At 43.2% G+C, this 12,121-nt stretch overlaps 1 pseudogene; it reads right to left on the reverse strand.

Annotated features, from left to right (window-relative positions):
• Nucleotides 1–11,147: 11,147 nt before the first annotated feature.
• Nucleotides 11,148–11,896, reverse strand: LOC116562946 (annotated as a pseudogene).
• Nucleotides 11,897–12,121: the final 225 nt, after the last annotated feature.

Raw genomic sequence — 12,121 nt, forward strand, 5'->3', positions numbered from 1 at the left:
ACTGGATTGCCTTCGTTTGATTCTATTTTTTAGCTTGCAAAAAATGACTTATATTCCAAAGATATTAAAATGTTGAAATCCAAGTCCTAGAGTTAAAATGAGTTAACTTTAAACATTTCAGAAAACACTTCAGTGATTTTATGATATCTTTAATCCCAGTACCGAGATCTACCTTAGTTTCTAGGTGGCTGGCATTATGAGTCACACTACTTTCCCCAACCCTGAGGTTATGGACTTGGGCAACTAGAAGCCTGGCCATGCCATCAGCTGAGATGATGGCTGTGGGAAGAGCAAGTTTTAGATGTCTGCTCAATATCCAAATGGAGCTGTTGGGGAGGCAGTTGCAATGCATGAGTGTGTCTAGAGTTTAGAGTGGGTCTTATGGAAATAGAAATTTAGGAGTCAGTATTTGGACAGTATCTTAAAAACCAGAGGGCTATTTGAGATCACCAGTGGAGTGAGTGTACGTGGAGGAAGAAAAAAGGACCCAGGAAATGAGGGACAAAGAGAGGGTGACCTGAAGCAGCCTCCAAGATTAGGCACTTTTAGTAATGGGAGTGTTTGCTGGGGAGTTCAGTAGTGAGTTTCTAAGCCTTGACAGTGAATTGTGAGGTGATACATAAAGCTTTATCTTGGGCAGTGGCTGCCAAGCAAAGCTTAGATCAGAAGGTTTTGGCCAAACCAAATGATTTGGATTGATGGATTAATTGATTGATTTTTGGAGACAAGGTCTTGCTCTACTGCCTAGGCTGGAGTGCAGTGGCACAATCATGGCCCACTGCAGCCTTAGCTCCTAGGCTCAAGTGATCCTCCCACCTTGGCCTCCCAAAGTGTTGGGATTACAATCATGAGCTACTGAGCCTGGCCTGTTCGGTTGTTTTTTTTTAAAGTTGATGCTGCTGGTCCAAAAAAACAAATAAAAATGGAACAGAAGGGTATAAAGTGAAAAGTAAACATTTGGGCATGGGGTGGAAAGTGTACATTTACTCCAGCTTACCTTCAAGATTTTCCAAATAAATTTTTTTTTTTTTTTTTTTTTTTTTTTTTTTTTTGAGATAGAGTCTCACTTTGTCACCAGGCCTGGAAGACAGTGTCTCGGTCTCAGCTCACTGCAGCCTCTGCTTCCTGGGTTCAAGCTATTCTCCTGCCTCAGCCTCCCAAGTAGCTGGGACCACAGGCAGGCACCACCACCCCCAGCTAATTTTTGTCTTTTTAGTAGAGATGGAGTTTCACCATGTTGGCCAGGATGGTCTCTATCTCTTGACCTCTTCATCTACCTGCCTTGGCCTCCCAAAGTGCTGGGATTACAGGCGTACTGTGCCCAGCCCCAAATAAATTTCTTAGTATATCCTTTCTGAAATGTTCTAAACACATAAATACATGTCTGATTTTTAAAACTTAGGCTCACATTTTGTGGTTCTATAATTTCTCCCCTCCCCCACTGACTATATTTTGTGTATCTTTGCATATCCATGGAGATCAGTCATATTCTTATTGATGTACCTTATAAGTGTAGTTTTTCATCCTGTTTATTTAGTAGTCATAGTGTCGGAGCAGAAACCAGCCAACTTCCTATATGGAGTAGGAATGTCCTCTCCAGAGACCCCTGAGCAGTGGCCTTTGCTGCTCTATTTCAACGTTCACACTTGTAATCTCATTCCAGCTGGAATTGTTACAAAAGTATCATTGATTAAGCCAAAATCAGACTCCCTGTAATTTCTGTGCTTTGGCCATAGTTGTATTTGGTGTTTTATAGAAAAGACCTAAACCTCTACAGCCATACCACGCTGAATGCTCCCCACCTCATCTGATCTTGGAGGCTAAGTAGGGTCGGGCCTGGTTAATAGTTGGACAGGAGAAAAGATCTAAACCTATGTAATAATGTTGAACATTTCTTGACCCCTTTGCCAGATATTCTGGCAAGTGCTTTTATTACATATCTCATTTTAATCCTTAGAAAAATCCTGAGTTAGGTAAGATTCTTAGGAAGTAAGTGAGATATTTGGGATTAAAATTAGGCAAAGCCTGGGCCAGACATGATGGCTGATGCCTGTAATCCCAACATTGGGAGGCCAAGGCAGGCAGATCACTTGAGGTATGGAGTTCAAGATCAGCCTGCCTACTAAAAATACAAAAATTAGCTGGGTGTGGTGGCGGGCACCTATATCCCAGCTACAGCGGATGCTGAAGCAGGAGAATCACTTGAATCCAGGAGGCAGAGGTTGCAGTGAGCCCACATTACACCACTGCACTCCAGCCTGGATAACAGAGACTCCATCTCAATAAAAAATAAAATTTAATAAGGCAAAGCCTGAACTCCCTTTACTACCATGACAGCCAAATGCTTTTAGGTAGTGGGCCAGTGAAGAAATGGGGAAGGGTGGGTGTGGAAAATAGAAGTAGTTAGGTGACCGTGGTCAGCTGTCAGATGTATATTTTACCTCAAAGTAACCTCCTCCCCACTCCAAAGTGTTGGCGATACCATATACCCTAACTTTTTAAAAGGCTGTTCTTATTTGCAACAACTACGCTGCCTCCTGTTAGTCATTTCCAAGGCTAAAAATCCTCTCCAGTTGCTTCAGCTGTTCTGCATATGATGGAAATTTCAGATTCATTGCCACTCTGGTGGGTCTCTTGGATGAGCTTCATGTGGTCATATACCAGAGGCACTTCTGTTCTGCTAGGAATTGTGAGGTGCTAGAGGTACAGCAGGAAAAAATAGGACTTGGTAGTTTGTGCTGCAAACTAGCAGCCACATATTGGCCTGCATTTGAGGATTGATTGATTGATTTTATTTATTTATTTTAATAGAGACAGGGTTTCACCACGTTGGCCAGGTTGGTCTCAAACTCCTGACCTGAGGTGATCCACCCATCTTGGCCTCCCAAAGTGCTAGGATTACAGGCATGAGCCACTGTGTCTGGCTGAGGATTTACTTTTTTGATTTAATTGTTCCATTTTACTTTCTTACCACCTGTCTTCAAGTTCAGCATTTTGTTTCTAAAAAGTGAAATGTTCACATGATCTTGATTTCGGACTTCTCTTGAAAAATCAGGTAGTCCTTCATTACTGAGAGGTTCCAGCCAACTAGAGCAAGGTAGTGAAAGCTTTAGCTCAGCAGCATTCTCTAGTTCTCCAAAGTTTCTACCACTCTGCTACTTTTAGATCCATCAGGCTGATTTTACTCACTAAGGGCAAAGACTATGTCTTAAACCCTCCCACAAAGCCAAACCTTCATGTTGGTTAGGCTGGTCTTGAGCTCCCAACCTCAGGTGATCCGCCCGCCTCAGCCTCCCCCAAAGTGCTGGGATTATAGGCATGAGCCACTGTGGCCAGCCAAGACTCCATCTCAAATAAGTAGGCCGGGTGCAGTGACTCATGCCTGTAATCCCAGCAGTTTGGGAGGCTGAGGTAGGCAGATTGCTTGAGCCCAGGAGTTCAAGAACAGTCTGGGCAACATGCCAAAACCCCATCTCTACAAACAATACAAAAAAAAATTAGCCAGATATGGTGGCATGCAGCTGTGGTCGCAGCTACTCAGAAGGCTAAGATGGGAGGATAGCTTGAGCCCAGGAGGTGGAGGTTGCAGTGAGCCACGATTGTGCCACCGCTCTCCAGCCTGAGTGACATAGTGAGACCCTCTCTCTACAAAATAGTAAAATATAAAATGGATTTTTGATTCATTTTTTTCTTTGAATAGTTCTTTGTTAATATATAGAAACATTACTAATTTTTATATGTTGCTTTTGCTTCCTACAACTTTATTTAGTTTTGACAGGTTTTTGGTGGTATCTTTAGGGTTTTCTATTTATAAGATCATGCCATCTGTAAATAGACAGTTTTACTTCTTCACTTCTAATTCGAAGGCCTGTCATTTCTTTTTCTCGCCTAATTCTCTGGCTAGGGTTTCCATTACTATGTTGAATGTAAGTGGTGAGAGTGGGGACCTTGTCTTGTTCCTGATCTTAGTGGAAGAGCTTTCAGCTTTATACCATTAAGTATATTCACTGCAAATATGTCATACAAGGTAAATTTCAAGGTATATCGAAGTTCGTTCCGTCTATACCCAATTTGTTGAGAGTTTTTACCGTGAAAGGATGTCAGATTTTCTCAAGTGCTTTTCTGCATCCATTGAGATGGTCATGTGATTTTTGCCTTTCATTCTCTTAATGTGTGTATCACATTTACTGCTATGCGTATGTTGACCCTGGGATGTCAGAAAATGTCAAGTATTTTCCCCATTTAATGGGGAGCAAAACCACAGTGAGATCAAAAGCGCCATGGATTGATGCTGGCCCAGGATCAAGGACTCCTCCTTGTTCTGAACATCAACTCAAGAAGATCTTCCACTGAGTTTTTCTCCCTGGTGTTTTTATCTCTCCACCTCCAGCAAGGGATAAGAAACTAATCTCTCTCTGCCAATCTTATCAAACTGGCAGTAAAAGAAGTTCAACATCTCAGTGTGTGGAGATTAGGACTTTGTAATCTAGGGAAAAAGGGGAGGCAGGCACAAAGTCTAGGAAGTCACATAGGGTGTTGGCAGAGTAGACGCGTGTTTATATACCAAGTCCCAGGTGACCAAATGAACATTAAACAAATGAACATTAACCAAGAAACATTTCCTAGACTTTGCAATCTAGGAGAAAAAGAAGGCAGGCACAAAGACTAGAAAGTCACATAGGGTGTTGGCAGAGTAGTTGCACGTTTATATACCAAGTCCCAGGTGACCAAATGAACATTAAACAAATGAACATTAACCAAAAAACATTAAAACAAATGAACGTTAACCAAAAAAGTAGACCCCAGAGCTTTGAATGCAGCTCTAGATGTACTTAGGTTCTCCAAATGTCTTAAGTATTATCAGTGACAGCTTTAACCTCGGTTTTTATCTCCAGACTTTGATTTAAATTTGCATATCAAGTCACCTTGAATTCGGCCTTTATCCATGAAATATTTTGAGGGCATCTACTATGAACATAGCTTTGACAGACATCAAAAAGGAATTTTCCACTATGCCCATCCTCCAGAAGTTTGCAATGTACTTACGCAGAAATAGATCCATATTTGAAATAACTGAACAAATATATTAATAAATGAGTATAGTCAGCCCTTTGTATGCTTGGGTTCCATATCTGAGATTCATATTTTTTTTTTATCTAGATAAAAAATATTTGGGAGAAAAAATAACAAAAACAGCTGGGCAAGGTGGCTCGCACCTGTAATCCCAGCGCTTTGGGTGGCCAAGGTGGGTGGATCACACAAGGTCAAGATCAGCCTGACCAACATGGTGAAACCCATCTCTACTACAAATATAAAAATTAGTTGGGTGTGGTGATGCATACCTGTAATCCCAGCTACTTGGGAGGCTGAGGCAGGAGAATCACTTGAAGCCAGGAGGCAATTGTTGCAGTGAGCTGAGATCACATCATTGTACTCCAGCCTGGGCAACAAGAGTGAAACTCCATCTCAAAAAAAAAGAGTAACAAAATGACAACAACAAAATCCTTACAAAGAGTTAAAAAATTAGCTGGGCTCTGTGGCCCATGCCTGTAGTCCCAGCTACTTGGGAGGCCGAGGTGGGAGGTTCGCTTGAGTCCCAAGAGTTCAAGGCGGCAGTGAGATATGATCTCGCCACTATACTTCAGCCTGGGTGACAGACCCTGTGTAAAAAAAAATTCAACAAGGCTTATGATGAAAATCAGTTCTTGGCAACCCCTCTTTCCTCTCTCCCCAGGAGATAACCACCTTCAGTTCTTCCAGATGAATTTTTTAGTATTAACTTTCATCTCCACATGAAGTATTTATATTACCATTTCACAGTTGTTCAGTATTGGGCCTTATCAATCGACTGTATCTGGTGGTGCAGATTTGGCTGCTCTTTAGTCATCCTTTATCACAGACACGTACTTTCAGTCCCTCCATTTGTCCATATAATTGTGTCATTTTGGTGGGATCAATAATGTTGATATTACTAAGGATATACAAACCCTATTCATAGCTGAGCCAGGACACTTATTATGACTTCTTTTCCTTCTGACACAACTTTTAGTTTTTCATTGGAGTTAATAATCATGTTCGTTTGCATGATTTTCTGTGTATCCGTCCTAAGTTAAGCCCAAACTGACCCCATTTGTATGTATCCCCTAGTATTCCATCCGTTTCATCTGCAAGAGTTCTGTCCATGCTGCCCTGTCCTCTTCCTGCCCATTGTCCTTCTGAGGGGAGGAAGTGACTGTAGTGCCTTCTGGCTTCCCACATGACTTCTGATTCTTGGTTCTTCCTTTGTCGTCATTTTTCTCTCCAGATGCTTGTAGAATTGTCTTCAGTGTTCTGAAATTTCGCAATGTCATGTCCTGATGTTGGCCTATTTTTATTCAGCACCCATTACCCATTGTGCCAGGTGCTGTGGGCCCTTTCAGTCTGGAAACTTATGTCTGTTAGTGCTAGGGAATTTTCTGAAATTAATTTATTTGATAATTTATTTTACTCATACCTTGGTTTCCTGTTTCTGGAATTTTTTTTTTTTTTAGATGTTGATCCTTTTCTGTTTTTTGTATTTTTGTCTCTTTTCCATATTTTGTCTTTCTGATCGCCTTCATGGAAGATTTCCTCAGTTTTTGTCTTCCAACTCCTCTGTTATACTTTCTACTACTATTTTTTTTTTTTTTTAAACAGTCTTACTCTGTCGCCCAGGCTGGAGTGCAGTGGGATGATCTCAGCTCATTGCAGCCTTTGCCTCCCAAGCTTAAGCCATTCTGCCTCAGCCTCCCAAGTAGCTGCGATTACAGACCTGAGCCACCACGCCCAGCTAATTTTTGTATTTTTAGTAGAGATGGGGTTTCACCATGTTGGCCAGGCTGGTCTCAAATTCCTGGCCTCAAAGTGATCTGCCCACCACAGCCTCCTAAAGTCATGGGATTACAGGCTTGAGCCACTATGCCCAGTCTTCTACTCTTCTGTTACTATTTTTTATTAAAAAAAATTTTTTTAATTTTTATTTTATTTTTATATTGAGATAGAGTCTTCCTATGTTCCCCAGGCTGGTTTTGAACTCCTGGGCTCAAATGATTCTCCTGCCTGGGCTTCACAAAGTGCTAGGATTACAGGCATGAGCCACCACACCCAGCCTGTTACTTGCTATCATGATTTTAATGTCTAAGGACTCTTTTTTATATTTTACAGCAATTAATTTTTATTTTGTGACCATAACATTTTTAATCTCAGTATATTATCAACATAAAATAGTCACTTATCAGCACAGCAGTCAGAGTGATCCCTTCAAAATCTGTTATACTAAGTTCCTACCCACACTCCGATGAACTTGATGTCATTAACTGTGTCATTCCACCTGCTGCTTGGATCTCCTATCACCGTTTCCTCCTCTACAGTTATTAAACCTGGATCTGGGTTGAGCATGGCAGCTCACGCCTATAATATCAGCACTTTGGGAGGCTGAGTTGGGAGGATGTCTTGAGCCCAGAAGTTTGAAAACATCCTGGGCAACACAGTGAGACCCCATCTCTACAAATTTTTTTTTAAATTAAGCCAGGCATGGTGGCATGCACTAGTGGTCCCAGATACTCAGGGGACTAAGATAGGAGGATCCTTCAGCCCAGGAGGTAGAGATTGCAGTTAGCTGTGATCATGCTACTGCACTCTAGCCAGGGTGACAGAGTGAGACCCTGTCTCAAAAAAATAAAAAAACACCTGATTGCTTTGCTGTTGCACATCCTTCTGCTGACCTAGCAGAGTTAGGAGACACAGGCACAGCTCCATTTTTCAAATCTCTGTCTCCCATGGAAAATGCTGGGTTTTTTTGTTGTTTTTTTTTTTTCCTTTTTAAAGGAGGTTGGTTTGGATTCATTGTGTTTGAAACCTTTTTTTTTTTTTTTAAGTATGTCCTGGCCAGGCATGGTGACTCATGCCTGTAATCCTAGCACTTTAGGAGGCCTAGGCGAGTGGATTGCTTGAGGCCAGGAGTTCGAGACCAGCCTGCCCAACATGGCAAAACCCCATCTCTACCAAAAATACAAAAATTAGCCAGGCATGGTGGTGCGTGCCTGTAATCCCAGCTACTTCACCAAGTGCCTCTTCTTATCGTTACCCAAAGGAGCCTGTTTTTCTCTTGTGTCAGGAGTTGTGATACGGATTTCCTGTTTTAATCTTCTAGTCCCAGACCAAAAATAAACCATACTTTCTTTGGGTTTATTTACCAGATTTAGATGATGAGCTGAGAGTGAAGAAAAGGGCTGGACCCCCAGCTAGGGTAGGGGACAGGAAGCCAGACTCTACCCAGGCCAGGCCAGGGGAGGAGACGTGATGGTTATAGATCGCACCACTGCATTCCATCCTGGGCGATAGAATGAGACGGTCTTAAAAAAAAAAAAAAAAAAAAATAAAAATAAAAATAAATAAATAAAAAAAAAAGCATGACTCCTTGAGATTCCTGGAAAGCACCTGGAGTGTACAAAGCACTGGCAAAGACCTAGCAATGATCAGGTTCCAATGTTCAAAACCCTGTGAGTAGTCGATACTCTGGAGTGAAGGCTGGAAGGCAAGGTTGTCTATTATTAAGGAAGGAGGCAGCTACTTGTTGAAATCTGGACACAGTTGAGGTTCTGATGGTGTCTCTGTCTTCTAGGGTCAGCCCTGGGTTTTCCTATGTCATCTTCCAGACTTTGGAAAACAATTGTTGGCCGGGCACAGTAGCTCATGCCTTTTTATTTTATTTTATTTTATTTTATAGAGATGGGGTTTCATCAGGCTGGTCTCAAACTCCTGACCTCTGGTGATCCACCCACCTTGGCCTCCCAAAGGTCTGGGATTACCAGCGTGAGCCACTGCACCCAGCCAGCTGATGCCTATAATCCCAGCACTTTGTGAGGCTGAGGCAGAAGGATTGCTTGCTTCCAGGAGTTTGAGACCAGCCTGGGAAAATAGCATGACCTCATCTCTACAAAAAATCAAAAATTATAGCTGAGCATGGCAGTGCAGACCTGTAGTCCCAGCTAGAACACTGAGGCGGGATGATTGCTTGAGCCTTGGAAGTCAAGACTCCAGTCAGCCATGATCACACCACTGTACTCAGCCCCGGCAGGAGAAAGAGACTCTGTATCAAAAAAATAAACAAATAAGAAATTAGCCAGGCGGCCGGGCGCGGTGGCTCAAGCCTGTAATCCCAGCACTTTGGGAGGCCGAGGCGGATGGATCACGAGGTCAAGAGATCAAGACCATCCTGGTCAACATGGTGAAACCCCATCTCTACTAAAAATACAAAACATTAGCTGGGCATGGTGGCGTGTGCCTATAATCCCAGCTGCTCAGGAAGTTGAGGCAGGAGAATTGCCTGAACCCAGGAGGTGGAGGTTGTGGTGAGCCGAGATCGTGCCATTGCACTCCAGCCTGGGTAACAAGAGCGAAACTCCGTCTCAAAAAAAAAAAAAAAAGAAATTAGCCAGGCGTGGTGGTGTGCACCTGTAGTCCCAGCTACTTGGGAGGCTGAGGTGGGAGGATGGCTTAAGCCTAGAAGGTTGAGGCTGCAATGAGCTGTGATTGTGCCACTGCACTCCAGCCTGGGCAACAGAGCAAGACCCTGCCTCAAAAAAAAAAAAAAAGAATTGTTCATTTAAATATGGAATTAAGCAAAATATGAAAGACTTCATATTAACAATCTGTCATTGTATTATTCCAGGAAAAAAAAAAGCGTATATAAAAATATATACAGATACCTTTTTTTTTTTTTTTTAAACAGTCTCACTCTGTCCCCCAGACTGGAGTGCAGTGGTACAATCTCTGCTCACTGCAACCTCCACCTCCTGGGTTCAAGCAATTTTCCTGCCTTAGCCTCCTGAGTAGCTGGGACTACAGGCACCTGCACCATGCCTGGTGAATTTTGTATTTTTAGAAGAGACGGGGTTTCACTATGTTGGCCAGGCTGATCTCGAACTGCTGACCTCAAATGATTCAGCTGCCTTGGCCTCCCAAAGTGCTGGGGTTACAGGCGTGACCACCATGCCTGGCTAATACTTTTTTTTTTCCAATAGAGATGAGGTCTCACTACGTTGCCCAGGCTGGTCTCAAACTCCTGAGCTCAAGTGATCTTCCCACCTTGGCCTCCCAAAGTGCTGGGATTACAAGCATGAGCCCCAGCCCCCAGCTGCATATTAAAACCCTTTTCATTGTGAAATAAAATATATACATGGAAAAGTACACGAACATAAAGGTATAGCTTAAATTATAAAAGTAGAAGTTCAAGGATGTACTACCTAAGTCGAGAAGCATGACGTGGGCATCTGGACTGATGGAGCAGCCTGTGAGAGGTGACATGGCAGGCATGGCCTGACAACCACCTGGGTTTCTTATGGCTAAGAGGTTGTAACATGAGGGGCCTGTGGAGAGGATGCAGGCAGATGAGATGCTGGAGAGCCCTTTATGTCATGGAAAAGAGCCTGGCCTCCTGTCCCCTACTCTGGCTTGGGGTTCAGCCCTTCTCTTTACTCTTAGCTCATCATCTAAATCTGATAAATAAGCCCTGGCTTTTCTGTCTGGGACTAGAAGATTAGAACAGGAAACCCATATCATAACTCTTGACACCAGGGAAAAACAGGCTCCTTTGGATAAAGATCAAAAGAGGAACTTGGCTCATGAAAAGATTCAGGAGGCCAGGCCCAGTGGCTCACTGTAATCTCAGCACTTTGGGAGGCCAATGGGGGCAGATCACGAGGTCAGGAGTTTTGAGACCAGTGTGGCCGCTGTGGTGAAACCCCGTCTCTACTGAAAATACAAAAATTAGCCGGGCATAGCGGCATGCGCCTGTAATTCCAGCTATTTGGGAGGCTGAGGCATGAGAATTACTTGAATCCAGAAGGCAGAGGTTGCAGTGAACCGAAATCATGCCACTGCACTCCAGCCTGAGTGACAGAGTCAGACTCTGTCTCAAAAAAAAAAAAATATTCAGGAGCAGGTTAAAAAAAAATGGAACAGGAGAATTGGAGGAGAGTTGCTACCAGCAACAGGAGACACTTGTATAAAAAGAAGATTCGTACCTAAGGTGAGATCAGAGACGATGCTGGAGGGGGCCACCGGAAGTCCAAGGTACAGCTTTCAGATGAAATTCTGGATTCAGGGATAAACATTCAGATAACAGAAGATTAGGTACAACCTTATGTGTGAGTTAAAAAATGGAATGAAATGGACTTTTTTTTTTTTTCTTTTTTGGGCCTTGGCTCTGCTTTATTGACCTCAGAGCACCCTACGAATGCCGTTAACAAAAAAACCACATACACAATGGAAACTGGAAGTGGATCCAGGCCAGTGGCACCTGACCCTAGAAGAATTTGTGGATTTGTACAAAATGCGGAGGAAGAAATGAGGCAATGTGGTGCTGAGTCAAGGGGTAGCCGATTGGCAGAGTAGGAGTCAGCAACAGTGCAGTCAGGTCGTGCCTCTTTCTCATAAGCGCGAGTGCAAACTGCAGTGGCATGGTGAGTGTCGGGATGAGTTTTCCATCAATTAGCTCCCGCACAAGTGTCTCTTGCCCGTCCCACTTCTGTAGGTGAACAAGTTTGCCTCCATCCAGTGTCACAGTGGACTTGACCTTCCTGTCATCTGCTGTTGTCTCATCGAATTCCACCCCCAGCTTAAAGCTGATCTCTGTGTTTTTGAAGGGGCTGTGTGTTTTTAGGATGATAGTGTCCCCATTCTTTTCAATGATTGTGGTAGGCTTGGTCATGCTGGCCACCTGCCTGGTAGCAAAACCCACACCGAGTGACTTCATGTAGTCATTGAAATTCTTGCTGTCCGCTAGCTTCCAGGTGCCCAGGAAAGCGTCCACCATAGTGATGCTGGGCTAGGCTGAGACAGAAGTTGCGAGAGAGCAGGCGTGCAGACTCGGACGGCCGAAATGGACTTTTAAAAATAAAATACAAATTACTAAAATTGACTCAGGAAGAAATCAAATAAATATTGGAATAAACCAGCTAACTCTGGAGGATAGGAAAAGGGTCACCAGGGATCTTATGTTTCATCAACAGTGGACTGGATAAATAAAACACAGCACAGATACAACATGGAATGTTATGGGGCCAGGAGTGGTGGTTCACGCCTATGATCCCAACACTTT

This window comes from Sapajus apella, unplaced genomic scaffold, assembly GCF_009761245.1.
Source record: "Sapajus apella isolate SASKATOON/1434 unplaced genomic scaffold, GSC_monkey_1.0 scaffold33, whole genome shotgun sequence".
Lineage (NCBI taxonomy): Eukaryota > Metazoa > Chordata > Mammalia > Primates > Cebidae > Sapajus > Sapajus apella.